Raw genomic sequence first — 22440 nt, forward strand, 5'->3', positions numbered from 1 at the left:
ATATGACTAAATAACAGTTTGTATGAAAAAGAGCTAGACATAAAGAAAAGATCAGTCAGGATAATGAAAGAACTTAGAAACTAGAAAGAAATTAGTTCAAAGAACCAGGAAAATTGAACCTGAAAAAGATGATTTTTTTTATTTTTAAAGCTTTCTATTTTCAAAAGATATGCATGGATAATTCAACAACATTGACCTTTGTATAGCCTTAGTGTTTCAGATTTTCTCCTCCTTTCCCCCAGTCCCTCCCCTAAAAAGCAAGCAATTTAATATATGTTAAACATGTTAAAAAATATGTTAAATCCAATATGTATAAAGATATTTATACAATTCTCTTGCTGCACAAGAAAAATCAGATCAAAAAAAAGAAAGTAAATGAGTAAGAAAATAAAATGGAAGCGAACAACAACAAAAAGAATGAGAATGTTATGTTGTGATGCACATCCAATTCCCACAGTTTTCTCTTTGGGTGTAGATGACTCTCTTCATCACAAGATCATTGGAACAGGCATCAGTCATTGTGGAGGTTTTCTTGGGGGCCAGCCTTAGTCTTAGTTGAAATAAATAATTACTTCGAAATGGTAGCCAGCTGGTAAAAATTGCAAACGTTTATTTCTCCTTACAAAATTATCCCGGTTAGTTGAGGCCTATCTCACTGCCTGGCTCCAAGAGATCTTGTAGTTTTGTCCTTGGCTCCTGCCTCTGCTTTCTTCAGCCTCCAGCTCAACTCCGTCTCATGGCTTCTCAATCTCCAGTCTGTGGCGAGTAGTCTTTTCTTCCAGAGTGTTCTGTCTCAGAGCCCTGTTGATGTTCCGGAGAAATTCTTCTCTTTTGCTCCAAGAGCTTCCTTCATTTATGTGATCTCCCAAAGGTTAACTCTGCCTTCTGGAGGGAGAGGGATTCTGGGTTATCTCCCAGAGTGCTCTCTGGTCCTAAGGGAGGTGTGAATTCAGCTCTCATACTAGCCCTGAACTCTCGTGTGAACTCCATTGAGTACTTAGATACTTGAGCTCTCTAAAGGTGTGAACACAAGCATTGTTCAATCAGTTCCACCTAATACCTTGTTTCAAGTTCTGGCCCAAAATCAGATCAAATCAACTCCAATGTCTTCACACTTTGTAAAGAAATGTCTTAATACTTTAGTAAAGATTCCAACAAGTCATCTCATTGTTGAAAGAGTCACATTCATCAGAATTAATTGTTGCATAATATTATTGCTGCTGTGTACAATGATTTCCTGGTTCTGCTCATTTCACTTTGCATCAGTTCATGTAAGTCTCTTCAGGCCTCTCTAAAATCATCCTCCTGGTCATTCCTTATAGAACAATAATATTCCATAACATTCATATGCCATAACTTATTCAGCCATTCTCCAACTTATGGGCATCCACTCAGTTTCCAGTTTCTTGCCACTATGAAAAGGGCTGCCACAAACATTTTTGTACAGATGGGTCCCTTTCCTTCAAGATCTCTTTGGGATATAGGCCCAATAGAAACACTGCTGGATCAAAGGGTATGCACAGTTTGATAACTTTTTGAACATTCCAACTTGCTCTCTAGAATGGCTAGATCTGTTCACAGTTCCACCAACAATTTATCAGTGTCCCAGTTTTCCCACATCCCCTCCAACATTGTCATTTTCTTTTCTTGTTATCTAAGCCAATCTGAGAGATATGTGGTGGTACTCTCAGAGTTCTCTTAATTTGCATTTCTCTGATCAATAGTGATTTAGAGCACCTTCTCATATGATTAGAAATGGTTTTAATTTCTTCATCTGAATATTGTCTGTTCATATTCTTTGACCATTTATCAATTGGAGAATGGCTTCAATTTTTATAAATTTGAGTCAATTCTCTCTATCTATTAGAAATGAGGCTTTTATCAGAACCTTTATCAGAATCAAGGTAAAAATGATTTTCCAATTTATTGCTTCCCTTCTGATCTTGTCTGCACTAGTTTTATTTGTACAAAAACTTTTTAACTTAATATAATCAAAATTATCTATCTGGTGTTCAATTATGAGTTCTTTTTTGGGCACAAATTCCTTCTTATGAATAGATCTGAGAGGTAAATTATCCTATGTTCTTTTAATTTCCTTCTAATATCACTCATTATGTCTAAATCGTGAATCCATTTAGATCTTATCTTGGTATGTGGTGTTAGGTGTGGGTATAGGTCAAGCCCTAATATCTTCCATACTAGGTTTCCAATTTGCCCAGCAGTTTTTGTCAAATAGTGAGTTCTTATCCCAAAAGCTGGGATCTTTGGGTTTGGGTTAGATTGCTATAGTTATTGACTATTTCGTCCTGTAATCTTAACCTATTCCACTGATCAACTACTCTGTTTTTTAGCCAGTACCAAATGGTTTTGATGACTGTTGTTTTATTATTTAGTTTTAGGTATGGGACAACTAGGCAACCTTCATTAGCATTTTTTCCTTGAAATTCTTGACCTTTTGTTCTTCCAGATAAACTTTGTTATTATTTTTTCTAGACCGATAAAATGATTTCTTGGGAATTTGATTGGTATGGCACTGAATAAGTAGATTAATTTAAGTAGTATTGTCATTTTTATTATATTTGCTAGGCCTACCCATGAGCACTTGATATTTTTCCAGTTGATCAGGTCTGACTTTATGTGGAAAGTGTTTTGTAGTTGTGTTCATGTAGTTCCTGACTTTCCCTTGACAGATAGATTCCCAAATATTTTATACTATCGACAGTTATTTTGAATGGAATTTCTTTTTGTATCTCTTGCTGCTGATCTTTGTTGGTAATATATAAAAATGCTGATGATTTATGTGGATTTATTTTGTATCCTGCAATTTTGCTAAAGTTGTGAATTGTTTCTAGTAGTTTTTTAATTGATCTCTAGGGTTTTCTAAGTATACCATCATATCATCTGCAAAGAGTGATAATTTGGTTTCCTTATGACTTACTCTAATTCCTTATTCTCTTTGAAAAATATGTCTTGCAAGTTTAGATGGTATTTGAAAGACTCATGTGGCCAGTAATTTGTTGTTCTACTCGACCCACAGAGCAGGACTAAATGTAATAATAGTGGTGGGTATGAAGCTGTCTGGATGAAGAGGAGCCCCAATACTCCTCTTTGGTTGCCATTCTCATATGGGCTAAGTCCCTCTTGTGGTACTTTTGTATAGCAAAATCCTCTATTCTGTCCTTGACAAGGGGAATGTGAATTTTTAAATCTCCATGACACCATCATAATAATTAAGTCTAATGGCAATAAAAAGGCTTCTGGGCTTCCTAGCATTCCCTCCTCTTTGTCTGACTCTTCATGATTCCATTTGAGGTTTTCTTGGAAAAGATACTGGAGTGGTCTCTGGTTCATTTTACAGATGAGGAAACAGGCAAATGGGCTAATGTGAATTGTGCAGAATCACACAGCTAGTATTTGAAGCCAGATTTGAATTCAGGAAGATGTTTTACTGACTCCATGCCTGTCACTATATCCACCCAACTTCAGGAAGTTTATTTTAGATTAAAAGTTATGAATTAGTTCTATCACAATCACTTTGAGCCCACAGTTAGGAAAATTTCTAACCTTTAGACAAAAATCGAGTCCTTTGCTTAAATTTATATGTATATAGATACATATATATACATACATAAACACACAACACACACACACACACGCATATATATATATATATATATATATATATATATGCGTGTGTGTATGTATGCCTGTACATATATACATATAGTGAACCTCTGGCAGAATTCATCTTACTAGAGATATTTTGGTAAGAAAAGATAATGTTATAGTCTTTATGAATAGATATATCCTAGGAAGGACAATTTAGATCTTTTCTTGAAAAGTCTCTAAGCCCAGGTCTTCTGTTCTTCTTAATGTCTTCAGAGCAAACGACTCACTTCAATACCTCCCTCCTTTTTTATAGCTCACTCTTATCTTTACTTTTCAAGAGTAGACTAGAATGTTCTTTCTGGCTTACCACCACTGAAATTTTCCAATTCCTGCTAAGTTGCTGTTCAGATTTCCTTCCTGAAATGACTCCATCAAATAATTTTCAAAAAATTTTCACAGTCTTAGACAAGAGCCTATGAGTGAGATTGGTTGTTCAGGCACTTCACTTTATCACTTGCTGTAAATTAAATAGTGCAGTAAATGGATCACCCTTCTCTTAATCTGCTTCAGAAGAACAAGGGAATTGCCTGAGATCACTGCATCAAAGTAAAGAGACTAGCTTTCTATTTATCAGATCTCTTCCCACCTACTCTTTCCCTCCTATCCCTCCACCACTGCTGGCTCAGGTTTCTTTTTGGGCTAGATTCATTAATCTTTTCTCTGGCTTAAGAGAGCTATAATAACATCAATAAATCATTCCTGATATTAATAAATCACTAACAAATATTTATAAGCATCAATCATCAACAAATCAACATACATCAATTACATAAATCAATAAATATCTCTTTCATTCAATTTGAGCTCCCAGATAGTGAAAAAACCCTTGTGATTAGAAAAAAAAATTCCCTTTCATTTCCAGGTTATAAATCAAGCATAGTTTACTTAGCTGCATGTATATATATATATATATATATATTTTTTTTTTAACCAAGCATACACACATATATAATGAACATTATCTTAGAGAAATCAATTTTTTTGGTATATGAATTTTTATTTTAGTATTATAGTTTTTTTATTTACAAAACATATGCATGGGTAATTTTTCAACATTGACTCTTGCAAAATCTTCTGTTTCAACTTTTCCCCTCCTTCTCCCCACCCCTTCCCTTAGATGGCAGATAGTCCAATACATATTAAATATGTTAAAGTATATGTTAAATGCAATATATGTATACATATTTATACAGTTAGCTTGCTGCACAAGAAAGATCAGATCTAGAAAGAAAGAAAAAACCTGAGAAGGAAAACAAAAATGCAAGCAAACAATAACAAATAGTGGAGATGCTATGTTGAGGTTCACATTCATTTTCCACAGTCCTCTCTCTGGGTATAGCTGATTTTCTTCTTTACTAAACAATTGGAACTTGTTTGAATCATCTCACTGTTGAAAAGAGCCACATCCATCAGAGTTGATCATCATATAATCTTGTTGTTGCCATGTATAAATAATCTCCTGGTTCTGCTTATTTCACTTAGCATCAATTCATTTAAGTCTCTCCAGACTTCTCTTAAATCATCCTTCTGGTCATTTCTTACAGAATAATAATATTCCATAACATTCATATGCCACAATTTATTCAGCCATTCTCCAATTGATGGGCATCCATTCAATTTCCAGTTTCTAGCCACTACAAAAAAGGGCTGCCACACATATTTTTGCACATGTGGGCCCCTTTCCCTTCTTTAAGGTCTCTTTGGGATATAAGCCCAGTAGTAACACTGCTGCATCAAAGAGTATGCACAGTTTGATAACTTTTTGGACATAATTCCAAATTGCTCTCCAGAATGGTTGGATTCATTCACAATTCTACTAACAATGTATCAGTGTCCCAGTTTTCCCGCATCCCCTCCAACATTCGTCATTATCTTTTCCTGTCATCTTAGCCAATCTGAGAGGTGTGTAGTGGTATCTCAGAGCTGCCTTAATTTGCATTTCTCTAATCAATTGTGATTTGGAGCACCTTTTCATGTGACTAAAAATAGTTTCAATTTCTTCATCTGAAAATTGTCTGTTCATATCCTTTGACCATTTATCAATTGGAGAATAGCTTGATTTCTTATAAATTTGAGTCAATTCTCTATATATTTTGGAAATGAGGCCTTTATCAGAACCTTTGACTGTTAAAATGTTTCCCCAGTTTATTGCTTCCCTTCTAATCTTGTCTGCATTAGCTTTGTTTATACAAAAACTTTTTTTAACTTAATATAATCAAAATTATCTATTTTGTGATCAGTAATGATCTCTAGTTCTTCTTTGGTCACAAATTCCTTCCTCTTCCACAGGTCTGAGAGGCAAACTATCCTATGTTCTTCTAATTTATTTATAATCTCATTCTTTTTGTCTACATCACAAACCCATTTTGATCTTATCTTGGTATACATTGTTAAGTGTGAGTCAATGCCTAGTTTCTGCCATACTAGTTTCTTTCTTTTTATTATTATTTTTTTAAATAACTTTTTATTGCCAGAACCCTGCCATACTAGTTTCCATTTTTCCCAGCAGATTTTGTCAAATAGTGAATTCTTATCCCAAAAGCTGGGATCTTTGGGTTTATCAAACTCTAGATTGCTATAGTTGTTGACTATTTTGTCCTATGAACCTAACCTATTCCACTGATCAATTAGTCTATGAGAAATCAATTTCTTTAGGCAGCAAGGCAGTGCAATGGATAAAATGCTGAGCCTTAAATCAAGACCTGGGTTCAAAACCTCAGACAAGTCTCTTAACTTGTTTTCTTATCTTTAAAATGGGGATGATGATAATCCTTCCTAGGTTACTTCCCAAGGTTATTATCAGGATCAATTGAGATAACATTTTAAAGCATTTAGCATACCACCTCATTGTTGTATGCCTGTGAAATTTGGACACTATACCAGTATCATGCCAGAAAACTAAATTGCTTTCATTTGAATTGTCTTAGGAAGATTCTGAAGATCATCTGGAAAGATAAGATTCCAGACACTGAGCATTTTTCTCGGACTATACTGCCAAACATTCCAATTCTACTGCAGATAGCACAACTCTATTGGGCTGGCCAAATGTATGTTTGCCAAAAGGATTATTTTATGGAGAACTCACACAGGTCAACCACTCACAAGATAGAAGAAGTGAAACAAGATCCTCTCAAGATGTCTCTTAAGTAGTTTAGAACTGATTGTATGATTGGCACAGGACTGTCCAGCATGGCATGCCCTTATCAGAGAAGGTACTGTTTGAGCAAAGCAGAATTGAATTAACTCAGAAGAAACGCAAGATGAGCAAGTTAAAGAACTCATCCCAAATGTTTATAGGAACTATTTGTGTCCAACATGCGGCAGAACATTCTGAGCTTGCATTGGTCTGATCAGCCATAGTCAGATACACTATATAACTTGACTCTAACATAATGATGTCATTCTGATCCTCTTCAAGAATGAAGGGCAACAATCAATTAACCAAGTTCAGCACCTGGAACATAGTGTCTATTGTTCTTTTAAGAATGTATAGCCAAGAAACTGGAAACTGAGTGAATGCCCATCAGTTGGAGAATGGCTGAATAAATTGTGGTATATGAATATTATGGAATATTATTGTTCTGTAAGAAATGACCAGCAGGATGATTTCAAAAAGGCCTGGAGAGGCTTACACGAACTGATGCTAAGTGAAGTGAGCAGGACCAGGAGATCATTATATACTTCAACAACAATACTATATGATGATCAATTCTGATGGCCATGGCCCTCTTCAATAATGAGATGATGAAACAGTAATGAACTAAACCAGCTACACCCAGTGAAAGAACTCTGAGAGCTGACTATGAACCACTACATAGAATTCCCAATCCCTCTTGTTCGCCTGCACTTTTGATTTCCTTCACAGGCTAATTGTACACTATTTCAAAGTCCAATTCTTTTTGTACAGCAAAATAACTGTTTGGACACGTATACATATATTGTATTTAACTTATACTTCAACATATTTAACATGTATTGGTCAACCTGCTATCTGGGGGAAGTGGTGGGGGGAAGCAGGGAAAAACTGGAACAAAAGATCTTGCAATTGTCAATGCTAAAAAATTACCCATGCATATATCTTGTAAATAAAAAGCTATAATAAAAAAAGAATGCCAATATACAAAGCAAACAGGCTTTTTTTTTTTATTTTAAAGAAAAAAGAAATGGTGAGTTATAGATCTAGCAAGAAAACTAGAAGGAAGTAAAAAACAGAGATGTAATTTTACCGATTGTAGTTCTCTTCAAACTTCAAAAGTTCTGGCTTTTATGCATAGTATGAGGTCACCTTTCATCTTGCAGTTGAGTCCTTTTCTAAAATCTTACCCCCAAATCTGGATAAAGAGGGAAGAAGTAGAAGCAGGAGTTGTAATAAAAGTAAAAGCAGCCATGACCAAGCAATCTCCCAATGTTTCTTAGTCCCTCTATGTAGAACCTCAATATTCTACCTCTGGTTATTCCCCCATCGTTGAAACAGCTTGGCCATGAGTACAGTAGCAAGAACCAATACCAGTTCCCTCATCTCCCCACACCTTCATGACTTTAGTTTCTTCTATTTATTGCTATGACCACATGTTCTCAGGTCTTCAGTAACTGCACCTTTGATCCTACTTGCATATTTCCAGCCTCCCAAGATTTCAGCTTCACTTCCCTAAATGAGAACATCCTGAGGACTTTTGTCCCATCCTGCAGACATTCATTCCAACTGTACTGGAATACCCCAGGTAAGAGTGTGCTATATATATCAGTGGACAGGTAGGTGGTTCAGTGCATAGAATTCCAAGTCTAGAGTCAGGAAGAACTGAATTCAAATGTGACTTACTAATAGGGTGACACTCAGGAAAATCACTTAACCCTGTTTGCCTGAATTAAGATGTGATTTCAAACATTTACTAATTTGGTGACACTCAGGAAAATCATTTAACACAGTTTGCCTCAGTTGCCTCATTTCTAACGAGTTGGAGGAGAAAATGACCAACTACTCTACTTTGCCAAGAAACCCCCAAATAGAGTCATGAAGTATCAGACATGACCAAAGTAACTGAATACCAACAAATATCATCAATAGATAGTGTGGTATGTCCAGACTTTCACTCTCGCTATATTTTCCTTGTGGCTAAAGTGTGATGTTTATGGATATCTTTAAGGTTGCAAAAATCATTTGTTTTGGCTCCTCAAGTTCTCCAGCACAGCATAAATCAACAAAGAAGTTATTGAGCAATAATTAAAGTGGGTTCTAGATTCATCTAATAACTGTCAACCTGATTAGACTGGCTTAGTTTACTCTCACTCCCCTACCCTGATGAAGGAATCCCTGGAAGCAGGCCACTGTACTCTCACAGTTTCACACTTAGCCTAGATAAACAGAAAAGCATGATGGGAGAAGAGCTCTATTTTTTCACAACAAAAATAAACAATCTCTTTCTTCTTAAGCACAGGAGACCTAATCAGACCTCCTCCAGAACTTAACAAAGTTTTTCTGACATGCTATGACTCAAGGGTTATTGATATACAGTTCTGCCTAGTCCATAATTACTTCAAACCCCTCTAGGTTTCTGCTTGGGTTTGGCAACATTTCCCTCTAAGGGCTACAATATACTTGTTCATTCCCCAGATGCTGAGGTCAGTGAGGACAGAGAAGCAACAAGCACATCAGCTTCAGAGTGAGTCAGACATTCCCTCCTTCAGAACAATCTAATGATAACAATATGTTTTTTCTGCCACCTGGGAGTTCTGAGCAGCCCTGCATGGCACAATGAGGTGAGTCTCATAAAGAAAAGAAAATGGGTTTCAGAGGCTTGCAAAAAATGCTATGATGCATCATACTGAAAACATTGCTGAAAACAAGGGCAATCCAATGCCAAATTGAATAAGAACAAGGTGAATCTGGTTTTGAGGTTCTCTTAACTGGAACTGGGAAGAAAATGAAATGGTGGAAAGAAGACTGGATCTTAGGGTCAAAAGTACAAGGCAAAACACTATCTCTTAAGAGTTGTGGGATCTTGAACAAATCATTGAATTTCTCTGCCTTGGTTTCCCAGGGAGGTCAATTTAGATTATCTCTATAATCCCTGAGGAGGACTGAAGGCTCCAGCAGTCTGTAATTCTCTTTCAATCCTGAAGTGTGTTACACATACCCAGAAATGACAATGCCAAATTTAATGAGATTTCATCAAAATGAAACATTGAACAAACCTAACTATTATTCTTCAAGTGTCTCTCTATTCTCTCTATTCCAATCCATTCTTAAAAAAACCTGTGTTGTTGATTTTTTCTTAATTATAGATTTAACAATGTTACCCCTATATTCAATGAATCCCAGTAGTTCCCTATTACACATCATGATAAATTACAAACTCCTTTGGCATTTAAAGCTTTTCAAAACTTGGCCCCTATCTACTTGTCCAGTCTTCATATATATTATTTTTCTCCATACATTTTACGTTCTAACATTCGTCTATTTGAAGTTCTTCAAACATAGAATTCTTATCTCCCATTTCTACCCAGAATGTTCTATCTTATCACTTCTCTCAGCATGTGTTTAAAGTAGTTCATACTTGTTCATTAAGTGGATTGTTAAATTTCAGTGTAAGAATTTATATATCAGAAATCAGCAAATGCTAAAAAAAAAAAAATGGCACAATTTATTATTTTGTTAATTGTCTAGACTTTAAAAAGTGGTGGAGAAAATGTTTATGATATTAAATGTTAAACTTAAATGTGTCCTGAAATATTTTTTTTTCATAGAAATGGTTGTTAAACATTGACCGTCTCTGTCTCAGTCTCCCTGACTTTTTTGAGACACAGCTCATACCCTACCACTCAGAACTTTTCCAGCTCTTACTAGTGGCTTCTTTTCTTAGAGTCTCTACCAAATACTCTATAATTGTTTTATCTACCTACTCATTTAACTTTGTCTCTTTGCTTAGAATTTAAGCTTCTTCAAACAAAACCAAGGCAACCAAGATTAGAAGGAAAGCAAATGTCTCTGTTTAAAAAAAAAAAAAAAAAAACATTTCTCAAGCATATAGAGAACTGAGTCAAATTTATAAGAATACAAATCATTCCTCAGTTGATAAATGATCAAAGAATATGAACAGGCATTTTTCAGAGAAGGAAATCAAAGCTATCTATAGTCACATTGAAAATATGTTCAAAGTCATGATTAATTTGAAAATTATAAATGAAAGCATCTTTGAAGTACCACCTAACACCTATCAGATTGACTAGTGTGATAGAAAAGGAAAATAACAAATGTTAAAGGAGATATGGGGATACTGGGACACTAATGCATTGTTAGTGGAGTTGAGAACTGATCCAGCCATTATAGAGAGTAATTTAAAACTTTGTCCAAAGAATATAAAACTGTGTACAATGTTTAATACTCAACAATACCACTATTAGGTCTGTATCCCAAAGAGATTTTTTTTTAAAGGAAAAAGGGCCGTTTATATAAAAAATAGCAGGATTTTTTGTTTTTTGGTGTGGTTGTGTGTGTGTGTGTGTGTGTGTGTGTGTGTGTGTGATGGCAAAGAATTGGAAATTAAGAGGATATTCATCAATTAGACAATAGCCAAATAAATTGTGACGTGATTATAATGGAATACTACTATGCTATAAGAATTAATGATCTACTCTTCACAGGGCAAAATAAATAAATAAATAAATAAATAAATAGAAGTTGAGGGCTTGCCCATCAATTGGGGAATGACTCAATAAGATGCAATGTATGTGTATGATGGAATTTTATTACTTTATGGGAAATGATGAGCAAGATACTCTTAGGAAGAAAAAGAAAACTTGAAACATCCTCCATGAATTCAAGCAAAGTGAAATGTACTGTATTCAAAGTAATAGCTATGTTCCAAGAGGACCAGCTGTGAATGACTTTGCTATTCTCAGAAGTATAATCATCCATGACTACACTGAAGGATTTATGATGAAAAATCCTATCCATACCCAGAGAAGTAACTGATTGTGCCGCAATACAGATTGAAGCATTCTCTCTTTTGCTCTCTCTCTTGATCTCTGTCTCCCTCACTTAATTTTTCTTGAGGTTTTTTAATTTTCATTAGGGTAATATATCTATGTTTTCTTTTTCACAACTTGACTTTTATGGAAATGTTTTGCATTACTTCACAAGCAGTTTTTTAATTGTAGGTGGGGATAAGGGAGAGAACCTAGAACTCAAAAATTTTCTAAACAAATGTAAAAAATATTTTGTCTTGAATGTAACTGGGGGAAAATATTAAATAAAGAAAACAAAATTTTAAAAAGAAAGAAATGATGAGCAGGATGATTTCAGAAAAATCTGGAAAGACTAATATGAATTGATGCAAGATGAACTAAATAGAACCAGGAGAACTCTATACACAATAAAAGTGATATTGTAACAATGATTAACTGTGAATGACTTAACTACTCAGCAATACAATGTTCCAATATAACTCCAAAGGCCTCATGATGAAAAATATTATCTACTTCCAAAGAAAGAACTGATGGCATATTAATGCAAATCAAAATATAATATTTTTCACTTTTTTGTCAAGTTCTTTTGGGGGGTCTACGGGATTTCTTTCATAACATGATTAATATAGGAATATGTTTTGTATGATTTCACATGTATAACAAATTATTTACTTTCTCAAGAAGAGGGACAGAAGGGAGAGAGAATTTGGAACTCAATTTTTTTAATGAATATTAAAATTATTATTACCTGAAATCGGGGGAAAATATTACTCAAAAAAATTTAAGCTCCATAAGGGCAGTTCTTTATTTTTTTTCCTTTCTTTGTATTCTCAACACTTAACAAAATATCTGGCTACATAGCAAAGATTTAATAAATGCATAATAAAAACAGAATCTTTGCATCAGAGAATACAGGGATATCTATTTTGTGTTGTATCTCCCACTAAGTAAAATTTCTTTCTGGGTAGGAAGGGTTTAATTTTTATCTTCATAGTTTTAGTATTGAAGCCTTCTTCACACCCTCCTAATTCTAATTCTCTTTTTATTATTTCCTATTTATGCTGTACACGGACATATATATATATATATATATATATACATATATATATATATATATATAAAATTTCCATTGTCTCCCACTTTGGTTTGTAAGTTCCTTGACAGCAGGGACAATCTTTTACATCTTTTTAAATCACCCTTACCACTGTATCTGGCATGTAATAGGCATTTAATAAATATTTATTGAATTGCTGAACACAGCATCTTACACCAAGTAGGCATTTAATACATAAATGCCTTTTGGTATCAATTAGAATGAATTGGATTTGGACTAAAACTTTGCTTTCACCAAAATCAATAAGAACATTTTCCCCTCAATTTTTGAAAACAGGACTGTGAAAGCTTTTATTTTCTTTTATATGCTAAGACTTGAGGTTGTTGTCTTGCCCAAAATCAAGCCCAGTCTCATTCCAGCCTTAACTGACTTATTTGTTGTCTTCTCCTATAAGAATATAAGCTGCTCGAAAGCAGTAACTATCTCAACATTTTGTATTTAGATTCCAGGCTAATTAGTCCAGTGTTTAATACATGTTTTTTTTCCCATTCATTCTTCATCTTCAAGTAAAAAAAATTCTACTGTTCCAAAAAGAGTGAAGAGAATTTATGTAATCTGATCACTTCTCTCATGCAGGAAGAGTATTAGATGCCTTTATGCCCTGTTATCTGGGAATCGGTTCCAGAGATATATGAGACTAGAGGAGCTTTAATGACAATGGAACATAAACCAAAAAGAATTAAAAGAAAACAAGAGCCTGAATCCACCTTGTGCTTTCTCAATGGACCAAGGAATGGGAAAGACAAACAAATAGTAAAAGATAAAATAAAATCACTTATTAAATAACTAATCCTGTCATGTTAAATAATTTCCCTGACCTTTATCCCCTTATAATTAAGATTTCCAAATGATTAAATAACAGCTGGATTACTTGTTAAATCAAAAAAAAAAAAGATATCAGAGATAATCGATGTCTTTTCTCTTCTTTGGATTTTGCTTACTCTTCCTTCCCTGATTATGGTCAAAATATAGTCAACAAACTGTATTCTAATGTATATTCATGGAGGATTTGGGGAAACAGAATATTTAGAAGAGCAAAATTCTGAATCTATTAGAAAATTGCAGCTCTTATTTATCCATAAATTACCAAACACTAATGAAAAATCTATCATATACTAGACAATGTGAATAGAAATTTGGCCTTGAAATAAGTTCAAGTACCATGCTGCCTAACTACAGCTGGACGCTAAAGAAGAATGTTCCATAGGATAACAACAGTAGTTACATTTTACGTGAGTTAAACAAACACAATTGAGTTTTAGTTTTTTATCATTTTATAAAGAAACATTAAATTGTAATTCCTGAGAAAATGGAAGGCAATGGACAAAACCCAAAGTCATATTTGAAATCAGCATCAAAAATACTATATTTTTCTCTGCCTATTTTTATAAGGGGTAACAGGCTAAAAAAATGTTTTTGTAGTTGCCCAGTATTGTATACAGTTTAGATACCTCTAGTGTACAGAAGCATACTTCTCAGCATTTTCTTTGTCTTTACTCTTGGGAAAACCTCCACGTTTTGAGTCTTAGTCATGGAATCTGAAGCTAGTCATCAAAAGTCATCTAGCCCAATTACTACCCAAAATATGAATCTCTTCTACTGAATGGTCATCTGTCTTTCACTTGAAAACCTACAGTTCCAACAATTTCAGTGAAGAAGATCTGCCAGACTACTGTATATCCAAGGATGGATGTTGCAAAAAAAGAATAATAATCTTTTCTCTTAAGTTCATGAAAGGGCATGCAAAGGTAGAGTTTGGGTAAACCAGTAACCTACTACTTTGGGCACCACAATATTTTTGAAGTAAAATCCTGTATGGGATTCCATAGGTATACTCTGACTTGATTCTCTATCCCTGCAAGGATTGGTAACATCTAATGAATGCTTTAGATATCTTACAAGCTTTTCTTTTGGGTTTTCCTGAGGGAAACAAGAGAAACTTGGGTTTCCAGCATAGCTTTTCTCAACCAGTAGTCTCTCAGTCTTGGTTACCTTTTGAATACTTGTGTTTATTCTACCAAATTTATGGGATATAAGATCTGGCACTGTTATTAATTCTGTGGCTCTGCTCACAACCAAATTGAACAATTTTTTTCTCTCTATCCCCCCCTCATAATATATGTGTGTGTATATAAGCATATAAAAATATATATACACACATATATACATATATATCTTGCTCTTTCTCTCCTTTCTCTTTCTCTTTCTTACACACACACACATACACACACATATACACACACACGTACACAGATTACAGTCAGTCAACAAAGCAAATGGCTTGAGTTTATTTAATGACAAATTTTATCCTAATTTAAACCACTTAGAAATTAAACATTAAAGAAGAGCACTTCCAAACCTGTCTGCCCTTCAAATAACCTAGAAAGGAGAATTTAAGCAGAAAATAAATATAATCAAACAAGAAATAGGATGTGACTCACCTTATTTTGTTAACAAGGATAAAAAAGGAAGAAGTATAATATGGAGTTTGTGTATCTCTCACAGCCTGATGGTTTTCCAATGTATCACATCCTCCAGTCCTACTTCCCAATTCCTTGCTTTAGCACATAAATGCCCAGAGGGGCAGCTGACAACTTTTCCCCTCAGGTTTCTAATAGTAAACTTGAGTTCTTGTAGGTGGTTTCTAGTATGTTGTTTGTGAGCCTCTATCTGATGTCTTCCCCAAAATAAATTAGATAGCCATGGTAAATTAACTTTTTAAAGGGACATTTACCTACTATACTTACTAATATAGTAAGGGCATTTGGTACAAAAATATCCCTTACAAAATCTAAGGCACACTTTCTAATGCTCCTATAGAATCCACAAGAGCACTTGCGACAAAGGATTAACTCATAGCTCCTGGTTGCATGGAAGAGCTGAATGTATATATGATACTGGGCCCCAACTCTTCAAGAATCTAAAGACCTGAAGCTGCACATCTCTTTACCTTGAAGAAGTCAAATTTCCTGGAACTACCAGACCTCATCATGTTTAATTTGTCTTTTTTCAACTCCCAACTAGACAGCTAGATGCATTGTTTGTTATTGTTCCAGTTCCTCCAATGCAGGAGAGTTTCTCAGGGCTCTCTCTCTCTCCCACTTGCCTGACTTCTGGCTATAGATACAATTTGACACTAGTAGTCTCATCACTTCCAAAGTTTAATGGCTTTCCTAACCTAATCCCTTCTCTGACATACCTAAAGGTAGTCTAATTCTTTCAATTAATCCTAATACTTCCTGTTATCTGATTTTATCCATTCTTTCAAAGCATTTCCTTAAAACTAGTTTACACTTTTGATTGATTAATAAAGTTTAATTATACTCATTGGACTATACTTGTTTGCAATCACATTGTCCTCTGCTTCTACTTAATTTCCTTTTTTTTTTTTTTTATTTAATAGCCTTTAATTTACAGGATATATATATGGGTAACTTTACAGCATTAACAATTGCCAAACCTCTTGTTCCAATTTTTCACCTCTTACCCCCCCCCACCCCCTCCCCTAAATGGCAGGATGACCAGTAGATGTTAAATATATTAAAATATAACTTAGATACACAATAAGTATACATGACCAAAACATTATTTTGCTGTACAAAAAGAATCAGACTCTGAATTATTGTACAATTAGCTTGTGAAGGAAATCAAAGATGCAGGTTCTACTTAATTTCCATCATTCTTCACAGTTCCTCAATCTTCCTTCAACAAAAAATCACAGAGGGTGATCTTCCCCAGACCCCTTTCCAACCAGAATGGTGTCTCCTATAATTACTAGTAATGGGTTCTTCCAAAGTTGCCAGCCAAATGGTTTCACTTACATCCCATGACCTTTCTCATCCTCAGGTTTAAGGCATACTGGGGATAGTCTCTCCTAGATGAAATGCAAGGACCCATACATTTGAGGAATTTTGGAAAGTTCATCCAAATAAGAGGAAATCAGCTCCCAAGATCTGAGTTTTATGGGAATAATTCTAGCAATGGCAAGATAGGTTTAATTAAGTGATTTTATAATTTGGTACTTGCTTTGTTGTTCTTTCTACTCTTAGAGTCTGATTTTTTTTACATATATGTATATATAATTCTTATATATTATGCATGGTTTTTGTCTAGTAATTTTTTAGTTGAATCTGACTCAACTGATTTGCTCACAAATCCAATAATTTTTAAAATAAAAACCTATTGAAAGATCTTTTTTGTACCTCTCTCAACTCTTTCTCTAATTTTCCCTTTATCTCTCTTACTTGATTTTCAAAGTCCCTTTTGAGCTCTTCCATGGCCTGAGCCCAATTCTTATTTTTCTTGGAGGATTTGGATGTAGGAGCCTTGATTATGTAATCATCTTCTGATTGTGTGTTATGATCTTCTTTGTCACCACAATAACTTTCAATGGTCAGAAACTTTTTTTATTGTCTGTTTATTTCCCTAGTCTATTGCTCTGCTTTTAACTCTTTATTAAAGTAGGCCTCCATGGTGGGGGGGTGCATTGTCCCAAGCTTCAGGGGTTTTGTGCAGCTATTTTCAGAGATCCTTCTAGGAATCTGATCACAAGCAATTTTTTTTTTGCCCTGGAGCTATTAGGTGTGTCCCATGACTATAAGATCTAGGATTCTGCCCCAGTGCTGGGGCTCCAATGACCAGGGCTGCATGATGACTGTATACCAGACTCCCACCCTGTTGCCAGAGACCCTCTCTGCCATCAGTACTGCCACTGATTGAAAGACTGGCTCCCAGCTGGGGCTGGGGCTGGGTCCAGGGCTGCACAGAAAGTTCTCCACTGGGATTCCCAACCTAGTGCCACAGACCTTTTCTGCTGAGCTTCTAAGTTGCTTTTGGCTGGAAATGCTCTGCTCCATTTTGGGGGATGTACTGATACTCCAAAATTTGTTTAGAATCATCATTTAAAGGAATTTGGAGTAGTTTGGGGAAGAGGTTAGACAAGTTCCTGCTTTTACTTCCCATTTTGGCTCTGTCTGGGGAGATCTTTTTTAAATCACATTTCCCAGTATGCCACAGTTCATATCTGACTCAGAGGGCCATCCCTTAGAATAATGAATAAAAGAGAAAAAATCAGCAAAAACCATAAACACATTTCAAAAGTTTAACATTATGGAGGATTTTCACATCCATAAACAAAAAAAAAAACTCCTTATTAACTGTGTGACCTTGAACAAGTCACTTGATCTGTCTATCTCCATTTACTCAGTGAAATATTAGGATAATAGTAAACCTATTTCAAAGTTTTTGTGAAGAACAAATATTATTTATAAAGCCCTTAGGATAGTTCCTGCATGTGAGTGTTTAATAAAGGCTTGTTTTCCCTCTTTCTATGTTTTTAAAACTCTTTCATCATTGATCATGTCCCTCTTTTGTCATTCTCATCAATTTTGGGGGTATGAAATGAAACTTTTGAACTATTTTGACTGGTATTTATTTTATTATTAATGATTTAAAATAATATTTCACATGGCTATTAATAGGTTTCAAAAAGCATTTGTTAATATCCTCTTACCTATTATATATTAAGAAATTGCTTTTGGCCTTATCTATATCTTAATTACTTAATATAAAGATTTTCCCCCCAATTGACTACTTTCCTTTTTATCCTAGATTCATTAATTTTTATGTAAAAGCTTTTTAATATTATATAATCAAAATTACTTCTTTTATCTTTTGTGATAACTTTTTTCATTAATCCACTATTAATAAAAATTTGTTTGGCTATTTATAGATGAACAAGCATATATTGAATGCCTTACTGTATGCTGGGCACTAGAGATACAAAATGTAACAGTCTCTACCCTCCAGGAGCTTACAGCCTGTTGAGGGAGAGAATAAGTATACATATAAGTAATTATTGGGTATATGCAGAATAAATAAATAAATAGTGACTTGGGAAGATAAGGTTGGGATGATAGAATTAGAAGAATCAGGAAAAGTCTGACTCTTGACTGAAAATTGAAAGGAGATAAGGTTTTAAATAAGGCAAAGTAAGAATTTTAGACATTGAGAACAAACTGTTTTAGAAATAAAAACAGAAGATGATATATCATATATTAAGAAGAACAAGCAAGCCAGTTTGGCTGGAGGACAAAGTAAGGGAAATTATGAGTAACCAAATGAAAAAGATAAGCTGGTGCCAGATTGTAAAGGGCTTTAAATGCTAAATAGAGGATTGTGGAAGAAATGGATAGTCCCTGAAGTTTCTCCAGGAAAAGAGTAATATGGTCAGACCTGTACTTTGACAATGTCACTTTGTCCATTACATGGATGGATTAGAAAGCAAGACCAGGGAGTATATTAAAGTCATCTCCAATAGATTTCAAAGCTAATTGTTAAATTTTAGGTTTGATATTTACACCTCAAAAATTGTCAGTCTACAAATCTAGGCTTGATTTATTGTTTTGTTGACTTTCTAGACTTAAGAAGGTGATGGAGAAAATGTTAAAAATTCAGATTAAACTTTAAAGTGAGTACATTTCTTTTTTCTGGAGAACTGTTTATTGATCATTTACTAAAAATACATGCAAACTATCTGGGAACCCAATTAAAGAAATTATTACAATAGTCCCGCAAAGTGGTGGTGGTGTGAGTAGTGCTAAAAGGACAGATATGAAACCTGAGGATGAATAATTAGTCAGACTTAGCAACTGGTTAGATAAGTGGATGAGTGAGAGTGAAAAGTCTAAGATAATTTCTAGATTGAAAAAAAGTGACTAAAAGAGTGATACTCTAGACAAAATTAGGGAAGTTGGAAAGAGGAATGGATTTAAAGGGAAAGATACTGAATTCTGTTTTGGACATTTGAATTCATATGGAGATGTCCAGTTGGCTGTTGGAGAGGAATTCAGTAGAGAGATAAAGCTAGTTATATATATATATGAGTCTAGATAGCCAATGAGAAAGAGAATTCAGAGGAAAAAGAGGAGAGGACCAAGGGCAATAAGGGCAATAACCTAGAGTTTAACCATTCATGGAGGTAAGACATGTTTGATGAATCTGTAAAGGAAACTGAGAAAGATCAGACCTGAAGAAAACCACACAACAGAGAATGTTATTATTATTGATTTATTTCAGATGTGTCCAACTTTTCATGACCACATTTGAGGTTTTCTTGGCAAAGATAGTGAACTTATTTGTCATTTCATTCTCTAGCTCATTTTACAGATTAGGGAATTGACTACAAACAGGGTAAAATGATTTGTTCAGTGTTACACAGGTAATATAAGTGTTTGAGTCCAGATTTGAAATGAGGTCTTGTCTCCAGGAATGGAACTCTATCCACTGCTCCACCTAGCTGCTCAAGTGTTATTATAGCCTAGTGAAAAGAGAATATGCAGAAGGAAGGAATAGTTAACAGTCTTAAACAACACAAAGAGGTAAAGAGCGATGAAGACTAAATAAAGACCATTCAGTTTTGTGCCAAATAGTTAGTTACTGGGCACTCTGGAGAGGGCAATTTTAGTTAAATGTAAGAGACCAGATTACAAGGCAGTGAAAAGCAAATGAAAAATGGTAAAGTGGAGGTGATGAGTGTGGTCAGTTTTTTCAAGGATTTTGATTGTGAGAGACAGAAGAATTATAGGATGCTGCCATGAGAAGATGGAAAGGTCAAATAAAGATTTTTCTTAAATAAGGGAACGATCTGGGAACTCTCATCAATACAATGATCGGTCATGATTCCAGAAGACCAATGATGAAGGATATTGCCCACTTCATGATAATGAGGTGATAGACTAACGTACAGAGTGAGATACATTTAGTAGCATGGACAGTATGGAAATTTGTTTTGCTTGACTATGATTATTAATTTTAAAGAATATTATATTTCTTTGTCCTCCCAATGAAGAGAAGATGGAAGAGATATTTGATGATTTTAAAAGAAAAATTTTAATGAAAATAAAATTAGGGAACCATAGGAGATGAGTAAAATTCTGAAAAGGACTTCATTCAAATTTTTAGATTTACTCTGTTGAACCCCATTTAGATATTAAAAAGCCAGATGACTCTCCTTTACTTCTGTTAGCTACCTGGAAGCTTCAAATGTGTATTGCAAAGGATACTGAGTTGTGAATCTCAGATTCTGGTTTAGTAGCCTTATCTAGCATTTACATTTCTCACAAGTGTTCAGTTCCACCCTATATGAAAGGCAACTCTAGCTTAAGAAAAGACAGGAAAAGTCAGAGACAGGGAAAGTCAGAGAAAAAAACAAAGAAAGGATCTGATCGAGTCAGGGGTAAAAGACAAAAAGATGTGGGAGTGGGTTGATTGAGCTTATAGATTTCTGTATGCTAAAAAAAGAGAACAGACCTGTCAACTTGAATCCACATATTGCTGAATATCACATCTCCTTGTATTAGAAGATACTTCTCCACAAGGAGAACCATTAAGTGTAATGGATCTACTTCAAAGGGTCTTAGATGTAAATAGTCCCTCCAGTGATGCAGATTACAACCCTTTTTACAATGCTTTTCCAAGTTTTCACAGAAATTCTCCTAAAGTATTTTGATATTGTCTTGATAACAATGGAGTGTGTAGGCAATCCATCAGGTTGCTCTTTTCTCTTTGCAATGTGACCAGCCCATCTTTTTTTTTTCCTAGTCATCTTTCTCCATTACACTATTTTTCCTGAGCGATTCTTGGTTAGTCATTTTTTTATATCTACCATTCAATTTATTTCCACTTATGTTATTAATAAGCAAATATTTATTATGAGTCAACTATGTGACAGACATTGTACCAGATGAGGATACAAAGAAAGAAATTAAAACAAGCTCTTGTCATATATATATATATATATGTATATATATATTAATATATATATATATATAATTTGAGGGATAAAATAAGCATTTCTATAACATAGTATAATAAAAAAAGATAATTGCCCATGAAACGCAAATCCACCACATATAACTTGCTATTCCTTTTAAATACATAATGGTTATCATGTAAATTTATTTTGTTTTCTTCCCTCCTCTGCCTCTACCTCACCCTAGAGATTGCTATCATTAGACACAAAGAGGTATATGTGTATGTGTATATATCTATGTATATAAAATTATCCTCTATATACATCTATCAGTTCTTTCTCTGGATTTAGACCCAGCATCTTTCTTCATAAGTCCTTTATTTTTAATTTGTGTGTTTACAGTATTCAAAAAAAATAGTATAGTAATCAAAATGATTTAGCTGCTCAAAGTCATTCTTAAAACAATATTGCTGTTACTGTATGCAATGTTTTCTTGGTTTTACTCACCTTATTCTTTATCATTTCATGGAAGTCTTTCCATCCCTTTCTAAGACCATTGAGTTCATCATTTCTTATAGATCAGTAGTATTACATCAGAACTATATACTACAACTTGTACAGCCATTCCTCAATTAATTGGGATCCCTGCAATTTCCAATGTTTTGCAAAGCCCCTACCTTCAAGGAGGTTGCATTCTACTAAAGGGATAAAGGGGAGTAGGGGTGTGGCAAGGGAGATGAACAACATATACACACATAACTAATATAAAATATATAAAAGTAAATAGAATCATAGATTTCGAGCTAGAAGCAACCTTTGAAATCATGAATTATAAAAATTACATATATTACTCATTTTATAGATGAGGAAACTAAGGTCCAGAAAGATTTAAGTGACTTGCTCTACATCACACAACCAGCCAGTAAGTGTTGTGGGTAGT

The 22440-nt window shown here is 34.4% G+C and overlaps 1 long non-coding RNA gene across 1 annotated transcript in view; it reads right to left on the minus strand.

Annotated features, from left to right (window-relative positions):
* Positions 1–7804: 7804 nt before the first annotated feature.
* LOC116419203 overlaps positions 7805–22440 on the minus strand; it is a 191228-nt gene continuing 176592 nt past the window's right edge. Inside the window, exon 4 of the long non-coding RNA XR_004229452.1 lies at positions 7805–8000. This is a non-coding gene — a long non-coding RNA (uncharacterized LOC116419203). The remainder of the gene's footprint in view (positions 8001–22440) is intronic.

Source organism: Sarcophilus harrisii, chromosome 1 (assembly GCF_902635505.1).
Source record: "Sarcophilus harrisii chromosome 1, mSarHar1.11, whole genome shotgun sequence".
NCBI lineage: Eukaryota > Metazoa > Chordata > Mammalia > Dasyuromorphia > Dasyuridae > Sarcophilus > Sarcophilus harrisii.